The sequence below is a fragment of the Cydia amplana genome, chromosome 12, assembly GCF_948474715.1.
Source record: "Cydia amplana chromosome 12, ilCydAmpl1.1, whole genome shotgun sequence".
Lineage (NCBI taxonomy): Eukaryota > Metazoa > Arthropoda > Insecta > Lepidoptera > Tortricidae > Cydia > Cydia amplana.
This window is the reverse complement of record NC_086080.1, coordinates 13,314,950-13,330,272: the sequence shown is the minus strand read 5'-3', so window position 1 is coordinate 13,330,272 and position 15,323 is coordinate 13,314,950. Positions and strand designations below refer to the sequence as shown.

At 36.7% G+C, this 15,323-nt stretch overlaps 1 protein-coding gene across 1 annotated transcript in view; it reads right to left on the bottom strand.

Moving 5' to 3' along the window:
• The window catches only part of LOC134652748 (huntingtin-interacting protein 1), a 39,800-nt gene extending 24,685 nt beyond the window's left edge, over nt 1-15,115 (bottom strand). The window contains exon 1 of the mRNA XM_063507909.1: nt 14,824-15,115. The gene's annotated coding sequence lies outside the window, so the exon portion shown is untranslated. The remainder of the gene's footprint in view (nt 1-14,823) is intronic.
• Nucleotides 15,116-15,323: the final 208 nt, after the last annotated feature.

Below are 15,323 nucleotides of genomic sequence, written 5' to 3'. Positions count from 1 at the left end.
GTATCACTATCGCTGGCATTAGCCATTGTAAACACGGCATGCAATTCATGAAATCATCGGCTGCGCTGTTGCAGTCTACCAGTATAACTCGATCAGATGCTTAGACCTTGGATCTCCGAGAACCTATACGAAGCAGTATGCAACTACGTCAGTACAGTCGGCTAGATCTCCGGCAGCGAGTTGTTCATGAAACTGATAGATGGTTCGTGAATTTCGACCACCATAGTCGGATTATACGCTTAAAACCATTGCAGTGTGGGGTTTTCGGGGCATTAGGTAGTCGTACTAGAGGTTGAAGTGATCTGTTAGATCCTTGGGGAAGATGCCAACAGTGAACGGCTTTTTTGCTATTATACTGAATGACGTTACGATACTAAGGGTGCAATAATAGATACTGGTTACCAGCTCTCAGCTGAGTAGAAACCGGTTTGTGAATAGGGTGCCAGCCAGTGGTGAGGAAACGAATTAAATTATGCGGAACACTCGACCTGGTATGGCACCTAACTGCTAAATACTTGACGAAATTACACGACAAATGGATGTGCAACACGATATCCACGGACTATTACATTAGATTACGACTATTAGGAGTAATTTTTGGAATATGAATAAAATTTTAACTGTAACATACATGATATTAATTGACATGGTGGGATTTTCAGAGAATCATTTCGTGGAAATATGACTGTAGATATTTAGCAAATACGAGTATGTATAACCTTATCTATTAGGAGTATCAGTAGGTAAATTAAAATATAGCCCTATATTAAATAATTTTATGTATATCCTATTGGGTTTTTATAACGTAGTTTTAATTCCCAATAAATCGCAACGGGGAAATTTATGCATGAATGTACATAAAAGTATTCCCGTAAAATAAATCACGACATCTATTTTCCTGCATACATTATTTTAATAAAAGTTATATTATCTGGTTGGTGTTCTATGTGCATTTTTCATCAATCGAGAAATTGCTTCCTCTTACGAAAACCAATGTTTAGGCAAGACCCAAGAATCCCAGGATACACTTGTAAGTTTTACTTACGTAAGTACACAGCTATCTGTAAGGAAGCAGAAACCAAAGTGAATTCATATGTTCCTATAAGTAAGGGTATTAGAATTAGAATCATTCATTGCGAACAAATTAGAAAAATACATGGCACCCTTACTACTAGGCACCAACTTTATAAATAGGTACCTATATGTTGTAGCTAAATACTAAAAGTGAAGTTGGTATTACAAACAGGAACATAAATGAGATTCGGGATGCTGCAGGAAGAGGATGTGGCGGTGATTGCCCCCACTTGCCATCTGCCACGAACCAGACCACACAACACAGACCCCCCTCCATTCAAGCCCTCCCTACAAACAGGGACCACGGTAAAGTAGCAACGGTAAGTATGAATGGTGATGATTATGAGAGATAGAGATACATTCAGCTGCCGGACAATGATAACGGGTACTTATGAGGGCGGAAAATTGGTGGACTATTGATGACAATGTGACAATAGCGGAATTAGGAATTATTTAGGAATAGGGAATTATTTGGGCGATGTATAAATTGTATAATTTCAAGACTGTTATTAGATATACAGTAACACATAAGAAACAAATTAACTTTGGCAGGCTAAAACATATAATGCCGTACATATGATGGGGCATATAGAGGAGCGGCCGAGTTCAAACATGCATAGTTATTAATGCATAGACTATTATGAGCGTGCACAGACGTCTAAACAAGGGCACCGCACCTATCCACACCTCTACATATATAGTTAAACAATTTCATTTCTAGGCCAATAGAGAACTTCGTTACAGTCACAGAAAGTTATTGTTTCGACATTTTCCTTCGAGTCACTATCGTAGTTGTTACTAAAGGCAGATAATTGTAACTACTCTCGTGCATATTTTACCTCTTTTCATAGTCATATTAACATTTAACATAGGTATTAGTTTTTTGTGAAAGCGACAGCTAAGTTCGCAATCTTAGTTCTTGCAAATAAAATAGCGGAGTAGACCATATTGGGATATACATAGCTTTCTCCGATTAAACTTTAGTGTTTTTGTGATTCAAACAGACCATAAATAAAGAACAACAGGATCTAGTTAACGATACGTGTAGGTAAATATTTTGACAGAATTCACAGATTTACATGAACTACTAGCAACTAGTAAAAATAATCCAGTTGCAGAATACTAAATTTTGATGATGAACATTTAGATATCATAGTAAATTTGCATAGCCCAGATGAAATCGTTGAGTTTATCAGTGTGGTCACACACGGTGCTCCCCATAACTACGCGTTTAAACTAACAGTAACCAGTAAAAGCGGAAAATTTGGTATCTACGCAAAATTAAGGGCATTTGAGAAAACGATGTTAAAGCAGCAACTATATTATATACATCTAGTCAGATGACAGAACAATGATAGATATTGAACAGATGAAGTTATTATAGCTACATAAGATGGCTAGTCACGTGAACGTACAGGGATAGCTCCTATTAGACAGGAATGGCAACTCTGACGACATTATTGATGACTAAAACCAAATACAATCAGAGGTTTTACTTTTTACCACGCTGATGAAGAGTAAAACCAATGGAGAAAAATAATTGAAATTTGAATGACGCCTTCTCCAATCATCATCATTATATAACTCTGTTCTATGGGTCTGCGGCGGCCCGGCCAACGGTTCCTTGCCTTTAGGTAAATCCAGTTGGACCTGACCACACAAAAACCAAATAGTTCCGAAAAATACCCACTACATTTTGCTGCAAAACTGCAACATTGTAATTAGTATTCATTCACCGACGATAAAGAAATGCAGTAAGAGTATAAGAGTCGTGGAAACGATAATTAGAAAGCTGCTCGCATTAAGCCCGAGACTTGTGGAAATCGCTGTCGCTTCCACGAAGTGTATGAGAGCTTACGTTGCTCACACTTTCCCAATTCTGTACAACTTACACTAAAGACGCTCAAGACTCTCAAGAGCAATGAAAAAGGGGGATTTAATTCAGAATTTCCATACAAAGTGACCTCTTCGCGGTGCTCTTAATATGGCGAGACCATGCCGCGCTGCCAACCTTTAACTTCTGACCTTTATTGTAAGATTTGTTTTACAGATAATTGTTACGTTATGTATTTCTCTTGTTCATGAAATAATAGCATCCTAACTACTCGTAACTACACAACAAACCCTATAATCGATCGAAATTCAATTAGAATATTAAATCAATTTTTGACGCAATTTTCTTGATACAACCTTAATAATACCTACTGCAAGAGAGCATATTTTAACGAATAAAAATATCAATCAAGTTATCGACTACCTAATTCAGTTCATAATTCAACGTAAACGACGCGGTGAACTTTACTAGGTCAGTGGTGGCACTGGTGGCCAACCGCCGGTCCGGTGTCGTTACGGAACACGCAAATTGTCGATGCCGGCTTAGTCAGAGGAAACTCCTTGCTAATGACTCATTATCTTTATTGGCCCGTGCAACATGTGACGTAAATTAATGACTTGTACATACATTTAGGTGATAAAGTAAACGGGCTTTTGGCAGCCTAATTATAACATTTTGATAAAGTTGTCACCTCTTAATTTTTAACTAAGATTAAAAGTGGCAACTAATGAAACAATTTCAAGGAGACAGATTTAGTTATAATTGGTCCTTTCTGTTACCATAAGTTAAGAACATTGGTGACACAAATGACCACAAATTACGCAAACGTGTACATATACATATGCTGTTTAAAGTTGAAATGTCGACATACAAATACTTTGAAGCGTGACTGTTACACCAAACCTAATTTCCTTATCATGCCGCGAAGAATTTCCCTTTTAAACATTTTTCTAACCGTTAAAGAGAAAATGTACACTAATAAGCAACAAGGAAGCCATTATTACTTAACGAACTCTTTCTGTGATACCTATCTAGCTGTATAGGACCAGTGACGTCAAACATTAAGCCCAATACATGGTGATGACGTTCAATCTGATGCAAAAGTTGATGTTTTAATAAAGAGTGTAAAGAATTTTTGACTTAGATATGGCGATTTTAAATAGTTTTCTAAAACTAAACTTTGCTTGTTTTCTGCAAATCTATAGTTCTTTGTTCTATACATTTTACAACAAAAGGTTTACTTCGCTGCCTGAAAAGGTTGTAATATTTTTTTAATAAGAACCCAAAGTAAAGTAAACATATTCCGTACATGTTTCATAACACACATATTTTATTTTATCCACGTCGGATATTGCGTGTAAAAAGAAGTACAAAGCAACCTTAACAAAGTTTCTTTTCTCCGATCACGTCGAACGAGAAATGTTATTGAAAAAATAACAATCCTTCTCAACAAGAAGTTCTAAGAAAGGCTTGCTTAGCTTATGATGTTTGATACAATGAAATGAACGAATGATATTTACGGTGGAGTTATTTCGCAAATGGACGGACATTGTTAAACGTAACGTCGAGACCACGTTGCTTAACCTCCTTCCCTATAAGGCAGTGGATTGATCAACTAGTCAACTATAAGATATATTTTATTAAGTGCCAGCTTACAAGTTGGTTTGCGTGTTATTGTTTTTCCGGACTATTTGCCACTGCTCTGTAAAGCAGCTCGCCAAGCTGAATAGCTTTTAGCTTTGCTTTGTTTGCCAATAGGCAAAAAATTACATAACCATCACGTAGATTTTCCCGCAAGCATATTATTGGAATTATTTGACAGTGTTCCTAATTGAATAGACTACTGTATAAACATACGTCACTCTGTTGAATGAATCTGTTCAGAAACGTTTGAAAATGTTATCGTAAAGACAGAACTATCTATTAGAACGACGTTATTATAATAATTCAACGACTGTGATGATAGTATAGTATAAAGTAGGTTGACTAAGAATGATAGATGAAAAAAATTCAATGCAAACAGGTTGCACGTTTACTTTTTCAATGATAAATACCGAGTCGGCAGCAAAAACCACACACCATAGGCAAGTATTTCCGTTGGATATTAAATAATGTGAGAACGTAGTAGGGATTCGTATTACAAGGTGTTGTATCCCTGCATACTCAGAAGTGTTTTATATCAAAATATTACAAGCTGGAACAAATACTTTAAATTAAGTGACTGTGGCAAACATATTCAACTTTGAGTAAATTAGTTTGAATGTCTTTTGGTGGTCACAGTATTTGATACCTAACCAAAAAGATATTAAAATATAAAGCACTTAATGATTGTCTACCTATAAATAGCGCCCTCTAAAACACCCACGGTCCACTGCCGAAATACAATCGACTCTATTGTCGAGAAAATAAGAGCTTATTCTGACATCCCAAAAAAAAGGTAGAGGTACTGCTTAAAAGGATTGAACCTTTTTGCACACCGCAAAAACTGCATATCCACTAAACCTTGAATACATTTTGAACACTGCACTTAATTTGTCGGCGCCTACTGAAGAATATGTAAATTGTGTACCAATGAGAATGTAGGACTTTGGCGAGTTATTTTATTTGTGTCGGTATCGGCAACTTGCGGTACAAAAGGTAATTGTCATTATTTACACGTCTTGCATGTTGGGAATGTTCTCACGTGCTAACGTTGCTTTCAAAAAACATGCAGCTGTGCCAAATCAACTTTAACGATATGTGAAAAACGTTAACTAACAGTTTTTTTGCTTGCGACTTCCTTGGGTTAGAGTAGGTGAGGTTTCCAGAGACATATGGCTCTGAAATATATACATATACATCTTTGTCCTAGTTAGCTACAAGATTGTTCCTGGTCATTGAGTCTGACCTCTTCTTATTGTAAACAAAATATATATTAGGTATCTAGGTTGATTTTCAGATCGATCTGGAAATTAAAAGCAGCAAACAATTTTTTTATTATATGTAGGTTCATGTGGATTCCTGGCACTACAATTTATAATTGATGTGTGACGAGTTTGACGATTTTCTTTCTCTAGTAGCCAAAAACAAATCCCTCTTTTTATCAGAATGACCCCTTATCTTATTATTTTGTGTGTAATACTTTAAGTACTTTCTTCTGTGTCTTTTGCGTATAAGGTGAGGAATAAACGTTTACTCTTATTAAGCATTGCTTGCAGCTCCTGCAGCTGCAATCGGAATGCGTTACTCGCTAACAATCTTAAGCCCATTAACACCGCAAGGTGAGCAAGTAGCATCTATACCTATATAGGAATTATATATTGCGCGTCTAGTGTGAATCATCACTCATCTTATACTCGGATATCTGTTAGTAAACAGCCCGTATCTCTGATGCATGTAGTGTGTTATGTTCTTATGTTCTTCATATCACAAGCCGAGGCTAGACGAGTCAGGGAATCGGATGATCTAGTTAAGTAGGTACGCAGCTACCATTACTCTAATTCCTATTTAATATCCAAGATTTTTTTAATAAAGGTAAACTGGAAAATTTATCACCTAGAGCGAAATTTTAACACATGATATTTCTGGAATACCTCGGACCTTTTTCCAGAAGCGGTAAATTATTCCACTTTTTCTTTACTTTAGGTACGTACCAAAAAATTGTAGTTTATCGCTAGTTGTTTTAGTAGTAGTGTCATTGTTGTGTATTGATAACAATCGACCCACTTCGTAGAAAATTTATTAATTGATCTCTCAGCAATCTCCCCATACACTATTAGCTGGTTAGATTAGAAGACATAACTCGGACAATTTCACTTGTGATCGCGCTAAAATCGGAATATAATTACGACCTGTACCTATGTATATATACAACGTAAGGATGGCGTATATATAACATCGTTGGTTGCATGTTAACATAAACAGTATAAACAATGCATGTAGGTAGGTATGCGATTGCATAAACGGGTTAGCTGTGTATGGTCACAGAGGTTAAATCTTAAGAGTTTAGGTTTTTATCTTAGCTTCGGTAATCATCGTAAACGCATGTGTTCTCACTTTAATGGCGCAAAAAAAAATATTATAACGTTAAATGTTTAGCCGTTATTTCAAATCTAGCGCCAATTACTTTCTTAAATCGACACTTTAAGAACTACCGGTAATGATGAGCGAAACTATATTACACAATAGAATTTAATGGTTTACTTTTAATACAATTACAGTTTTACTGATTTTGCGCGCTTAGCCAGATAAGATTATAACGGCAACATTGATGCTATTAGATTCCCATGCAATCAGGAAATTGAAATCGATCGGTTTGTGAGAACTTATAAAGTGGGTTCCTCGCATCGTGGTCGGCTCTCGTATGGGAACGTGGGATCCGATTACCTATATCAGCTTTTGAGCTATTCTCAAAGATTGCGCAGACCCCTGGTCATTTAAACTTGAAATTCAAGGGACTCTCTGAAAAACCAGCTCAAAGGGCCGGCAATGTTTGTGCCAAAATGTATAGAGTATAGAGGTCCCACAGAAAAGAAAAGATTCTGCGGCCAAAAGGTTTGAAAACCACTAACGAAGCTGAACGTTCAACGGACAGAGACGTCAGAGACGTCTCCATGCAAGAGCAATGTGTCTTTAATTACGAGAACACCACTTATGTCTAATCTCGACTTGATACATGCTTTGTCTGCGATCTCAAGTAGCTTGTGTTCAGAGATTTTCAACTGTTTAAAGCCGTTTAATGGCTTCAAACAAAAGAATGGTTGTGTTGATGAGATTCAAAGGCATTCAATGCTATCTAAATTGCAGAATAGAAATGAAAACATCTCGGGAGATCATTAACCGAAGGAACCTACATTTATTTAAGACTTGAAAAGATAAAGACTTACCTTTTAAGAAAAACAACGAAATATACCACTTATTCGCGAAAAAACACGATAAATCCTTGTGAATAAAAGGGCGTACGGTGAAAAACTAAGGTAGGAGCATGAGGTGGCGCGTGATAAGGTATCAGATGCGTCAGATTTTCACAACAATCGCCATTATCGACTGTTTATCGATAACAAAAGAGACAAATATCATTTCCAATATTCGGCAGGTTCTACATTAGTAATCTTAGACTTAAGATCCGCTTGTTTAAATGCACGTGAAGGTGTGAAAATAGAATCGAGATGGACGCGAAGAAAGTGGTATAACAGACCAACAGCGAGAGTCAAAAATATATGTACTATTGGATTTCGTACTAGTACAGTCAGCAGCAGAAATTATTAAATGGGCAGTGTTTATAATAACGTTATTGTTAAGAGTTTTAGAGCGTGTGTACTGTGTGTGTAGGTCATTTTGAATTTTGAACACCTCACCCAGTAGCTAACTATACTACATCTCCCAGTTGGGATTTTGACCTTTAACTGCGGTTCACATCAACTTTTCTTTTATTAACTAAATGTGAATATCGTAGTTAAAAAGCATTAAAAATATGAAAGTGAATGAAGTGAAATATGAAAGTGTTTGTTTACTTGTTACCAGACTTGTTACACTTTCTCGGTTTATCGATTTAAATTAATGTTCGCAAAGGCTCCAAGCATATCTAAATTGTTTAGTTTCCATTCCAAAATTGCTTTCAATCATTTATTGTTTTGCGTGTAGTTAAACGAAGTATATTAAGTATAAATAAGATTTCGTAGGAACGAATCAAATAAGGCTACAGTTTCATTTGAGTACTTATTAATTTATTCAATTAGCTTTTCATTAACGTATTAACTTGATAACATTAATTTACCTGATGTCATCATCAGGCCTTTAACATCTTGCCAGATGATCTATGCAGCGTCTGTAAGCGAGGAACAACGTCTCTCGTGGCTGTATTAAGACAATGCGGGACCTGCATTTGCGACCGCATTTGAGGCAGCTGAAGTAGGGAGCCATGTCAGGCGAGGGTCAGCATAATCCCGCCGCTACTTGGCAGTGGCACATCATTTTAGTCGAACCTCGCGGTTTGCCCTCACACTCGACTCTTCCGCCCTCGCCCTAACAACGAGAATGGAACACACGGCCTGGATAATTTAAGTGGATCGACGCGCATTTGCGTGGCGGCCGGATTAAATTCGTAAATTGCAGTCAGCATGTCCGGCCCCCGCACCCTCGACTGCAGTTCAACGGGCTTATAAACTGCCGTCCTTTATACATTTGCAAATACTTAATTTATTATTTATTTTCGTTATTTTGGTCAATGGGTATCGCTGAGTGGGTTGTAAATAAGGGACTACTGACATAAACAGTAATTGAAAAGCATCTTATTCATTGACAAAGTACCTACCCATATAACCCGGCAGCCTTCAAATCAAGGGTGAACAGGCACCTTCTGGGCAGGCTCGCTCCATCGTTGGCCACGTCTTCGCCTCGGCTAGTCTGTGGCCATGAGTAAGCCCATTAATTATAAAAAAAAACCTGTACAGTTTTGTAGGTGGTCCATCGCTTTTTCAATACTGAAAGCGTTACGTAAATAGGTATTAGGTACCTATACTGAAGTCATACATTAATCGCCTCAATTGGTGGTCTAACAATCAACTAAAATAATTATAATAAGGTAACAAATTGTTATCCGATCTATCACATAATGATTTGTGTAAGTACTATCTATATCTCTTGCTAATATAAAAATATCTAGGAAGATTTCTCAGAACAAAAGCAAATTGCGTAAGTCATAAGAAATGTTGAATAGTAAATGATTGAACGGGAAACCCACACGAATCATAGATTGACTCGCCTCCGTTCCCCGACATTAATAGCTTCCGATTGATGTGATATATCGCAATGTTCAGACTACTGTTTTGATGCATTCTATTAGAACCAAATTGAAGAATATCAAATAAATTAGATAGCATCATCATCACAAGCCAATACATGTTCCACTGCTGGGCCATAGCCCGAGAGGAGTCTCGTAGTAGAATTTGGGCTATAGTCTCCATGCTAGCCCAATGCAGATTGGGGATTTCGCATAGACCTTTGAATGTCTTCGCAGATATATGTAATATGAGGTTTCCTCTGGAAATTTTCTTCACAGAAGAGCAAGCATAGAGCAATATTTAACAAATAATAAATCACACATAAATAAGTTCCATGTAAGGAGCCGGGGGATCTAAACTACTTTTACTAACTCGAAAAATATACAGTAGGTGATAACCTCCTTCCTAATATGAAGTACTCAAGCCACGAGGGCAAAGCTGCAACGGAAACCCAGTAATTTAATATAATTATATAGCATTTCTAGTTTCACTTAGGAAGTGAATGGTCGTGAGATGGTTGACTGACTCGCTGTTACGACACGAGCACATGACAATAGAATAGTAACGCTAGGCTAGTGCAAAGGTGGCCTTTAACCACTGCGTTACAATTGTTACAAACAAGAGCATACTTATCCGAATAATAGGTACATCAATTACATACTTACTACTCTTTTACGCAACTTTGAAATAGGAGCTTTTTTAATATAAGCTATTTATGCTCTGCAGCTACCTTATGCAGTTAGCTTATTGCTGACTATACAGTTACCATTGTTGGTTGCTCAGATACATCTGATGGCGACTACCTAAAAGCGATTGTTATTATAAAAGGAAATTCAGAATTACAAATTTCATTCAGCACGCGGGCATTAGTCCCAGTGCGACAGGAAATGTTTAGAGCGGTATTTTATGCACATTGTAACTAGTAGATACTTAATAATCGACATCGCTGACAGTAGTGTGGAATATAATGTCTTTGAGGCTGACATTGGAGCTGTTGCCGCTGTCAGTATTACTTTGTAAATGGCAAATTCCTAGCTTATTTTATATTATTCTTTTTTACGATACACGAGGCAAACGAATGCAGACGAATCGCCGGATAGTAAGCAATTACCGTCGCCCATGGACACTTGCAACACCAGACGGGTTGCACTTGGGTTTGGCGTTGCCGGCCTTTAAGATGGGAGTACGCTATTTTCTTGAAGGTTTGAAGGACATATGGATCCCAAAATACCGCGGGCGACAGTTCATTCCACGGTATAGCAGTGCAAGGCAGGAAGTTTCTGGAGAAACGAAACGCTTTTTAATAACGACATCTGGTGCTTACTGTACGTACCTTCTCATCGGAACTGTTTTATAGGCTCTTGATGCATTTTGAAACTAAAAAAGGTGCAAGTACATCCTCCTAGCGCTCATGGAGACTGGCTGTGTTCAAAACTCTTACAACTTAGGTTCTTAAACACCAAAAGTAACATTGTCCTGCCATCGTACCTACCTAAATCATATCTGTATTCGTTATACTCGTAATAGTCGTTAAGGTTCCGTCACTCAGGCGCGTTTTCGGGCGGCACGTGAGCGGGGCGCGCCGCTTTTACATACAAACGCTCACGCTCCGCCCGGAAAACGCGCCTGTGTGACGGAACCTTTAATGTGTCGACTTTTGGGATTAGAACATGTGCAATGACTGCCTACGTAAGTGATATTGATATGCAATTTTTGTATACACAGCTGTCACAGGCGGACAGATGACGCAACTCGACACAGTTCTATGCTGCGTGGTCCAGTGACTTCACACCACTAATTCTTAGTATGCTTTAGTACACTTACTAAAAGCCACACTTTAACTGACCACAGACGGAACTATCCATAATTTGTAGTTCCAATTTTAATATAGGTACTGTCCCTACTGTCTTTATATGAAAAGGTGTTGTTTTTTTGCTTGATCTTGTCCGAAAAATCCCACATTTCTATTATCCGAACTAGTCTCAGTCACAAGTAGTTTGGATAATCGAGGGTCTACTGTATTTTCGTACCGGAGGGCTGCAACAACGCATCGGGTTTCTCCCTTTTTCCCCTCCCTATCATTTCCAGTGCAAAGGTGCCCATTATGCTTGCGGAATTTCCACTCTTGTATAGAATTAGTTTATCACTTAAGCATGCCAGGTTTCAATAAGATTATTTTTAGGAGGAAGCACCTGCCTTTAACACATCAGATTTTTCTATCTAGAGGGTATTAGATTAGGGTAGAAACTCCTAGTGGTTATTAAATTAAACTTTCTCAAATTTAATATACACACAAATTCAAAACAGTGAGTTAAGTAATTTGATTAATTGCAGTCTGGTTTATTTAATTTCAACCTTGACATCCTTAATTAGATTACACATTAATTAAGTAATGCAGCCCACAGCTATTTGGAGCTCAGAACATCTTGAGACTTAACTAACTTTTGGATTGGAATGTCATGGAGATATAGTTGTGGTGATTTTACAATTGTAGTGTTTCTTTAGATGTTCTAACAAGGCACAGTATAGAAATATAATGAGATATAATTTATTGTCTTGGAAATTATGACTAATGCTGAATAATGATCTAATAAAATCCTCATTCAAGTGCATTCAAGATAGCATATTTAGTATGTGAATAGAATGTGAGTATTAGGGTTTGCTCCCGGGAAATACCGGTACCGAAAGTACCGGGAATTCCCGGGATTTAGAGCCAAGCAAAGAACCGGGATTTCAAAATTAAAATCCCGGTACTCCCGGGATTTACGGGACTAAAATTTCCGGCACAATATTTGACTGTTTTCTGTTACTTAGCATGAAATATCATGTTTTATAAAGAAAATAAATATATTTTGTCAATCTAAGGCCGATGGTAATACTTTTACGGCTGATCACTACATTAAAATAAATTTAAAAAAGTCAATGGGTTTGACAATGCCGACAATATAAAATTGCGTAATTTGATACTTTAAGGGCATAAATGTTTGTACGATAAATCATTTTATACGAACAATTAGTTATTTCATATTTGTATACTAACTAGAAGCAAAAATAGAGACAATTTTGTAATTAATAAAATACTACTTTTAATTCAAATTCAAACACGGTATAAGAAATTCACATTATGATAATGATATTTAAATAAAATTAAATGAATTAATAATTCTGGCTGAATAATTTCTTAATTTGTCGTATTGATAGTTATTATATGTTCGAAGGTCCACAGCCCATTTTGAACGCATGCGAAAATTATCATTTTGTTTATCCTTTTTCACAAAACATCTTCAGCCACGAGCCACAATTCAGTTTTTGCCAATCAAATCAACAAAGATAGTAAAAATATCATGTAAACTGTCATTAAATAGAACTTGCTAACTATGTAAACAAACCGCCATACTAAAATTGACACTGAATGTCAATTCACTAGTAACTTTTGTTTAGATAGTTGGCAAGTTCTATTGAATGACACTTTAGTTTAGGAAAAAAAAAAACAAATTATATTAATGATTGTGTGACACATATTATGGTACAAAAGAATTGTGTACATTCACTGTGCTACTTTTTTATTGTTTTAAGAAAGATTCGTGGTCGTTTTACGCTTTTTTTTACTGAAAATTGATGTGAAAACTGATTTTTGAAGGCAGTCCCGAAAGTACCGAAAATACCGGGAAATCCCGGTTCCATTTTTGCCCGGTACCGATAATCCCGGTTCTTTTAAACAGTACCGGTTCTGCAATCCCTAGTGAGTATAGAATATGAAAAAAATAAAATAAATAATAGAATATGAATGGGACTTTGTGGAATGATTAGGTATTTATGTGATATTTTAATATTGTCTATATTAGCAAAGAACTGATTACTGAAATTTAAACAGGTGTGATAGTTTGTATCTGGTAAGTACAGTGAAATCTCGATAATCCGGCACTTCAATGGTCCAGTATATCCAGTAATCCGGAACTAAAATTGGGATATAATAATCATTCCATGCCTTAATTTACTATGTGCACTTGCATTTTCGCCCTTCAATCTCTTCATAAATGGCTAAATTCCAGATAAGAGTAGAATTTTCTTTGAATTTAGTATTTTAGTAAAATGTATTTCTACAACATACTTACTAAAAAACACATCAATAATATGCAGATTTGCTCTAACTTCCAGTAAACCAAATTTTCCAGTAATCCGGCTCTCTTGTGTCACCAATAGTGCCGGATTAGTGAGATTAAACTATAATCCTATACCTCTATTCTGAGATATAAAAAAACTTAAATCCAGAAATATGTTGTGTCTTATACTGATATTTCTTAGATAAAAACTTCAATTCTGGACTTGAATAGAACGGACTCTGAATGCATTCTTCGAAAGAATTATTAGGTAGAGAAATAGAGATTAGATTATATTTAAAAAGCGGCCAAGTGCGAGTCGGACTCGCCCATGAAGGGTTCCGTATTTAGGCGATTAATGACGTATAAAAAAAAAACTACTTACTAGATCTCGTTCAAACCAATTTTCGGTGGAAGTTTACATGGTAATGTACATCATATATTTTTTTTAGTTTTATCATTCTCTTATTTTAGAAGTTACAGGGGGGGGGGACACACATTTTACCACTTTGGAAGTGTCTCTCGCGCAAACTATTCAGTTTAGAAAAAAATGATATTAGAAACCTCAATATCATTTTTGAAGACCTATCCATAGATACCCCACACGTATGGGTTTGATGAAAAAAAAATTTTGAGTTTCAGTTCGAAGTATGGGGAACTCCAGAAATTTATTGTTTTTTTTCTATTTTTGTGTGAAAATCTTAATGCGGTTCACAGAATACATCTACTTACCAAGTTTCAACAGTATAGTTCTTATAGTTTCGGAGAAAAATGGCTGTGACATACGGACGGACAGACAGACAGACATGACGAATCTATAAGGGTTCCGTTTTTTGCCATTTGGCTACGGAACCCTAAAAACTCAACTAAATAAATACATATATACATACAAACATGAACGCTGAAAACTCTTTTTGTTTGGGCAGTCGTGTAAAAAGACGTCTCCTATCAACCAATTCCGTATTAAGAATTGCGTCATTGAGGATACAAAGACACAAGTTTCTTTAATAAAGGTTAACATAATGTCGGGTACTTCAAGGTATTTGGCGCTCACCTGAAACTTCTCAAAGTGTTCACGCTCTGCGTCCAAGCTGTTCTTCTTTAGCTGAAGGACTCGGGGCAACGAAAGGGACGCCATGGGTCAGAAACATGCGAAGAACTGGCGGCAGGAAATCCAAAAACACAAGTGTATTCTCAAAATGCAGTGGAAACACGACTGATTAATAAACTATTCATGTCTGGACACAAACTACACTTATTGCGTTATTATAAACACTACGTATATTTTATTACCACTGGATTTGTATCTATATTTTAATCAGAAACTGTTTTTTTCGTGTTAATACGAAGTCCATCCTTTTGGTAGGCCACCATCCGTCTGCACACTATACACACGTCTGTCAAAATTTGTATGGTATGATTGAAAGGAAGCCGAACAATATAAAACAATCGCACGAAACGAAACGCAGCAGCGAACGCGCTTTCCGAACCATTTCCGAACGAGCTGCAGGAAAAGGAGGAGCGGAGAGCGAGCGAGAGAGAACACCTAGAGCT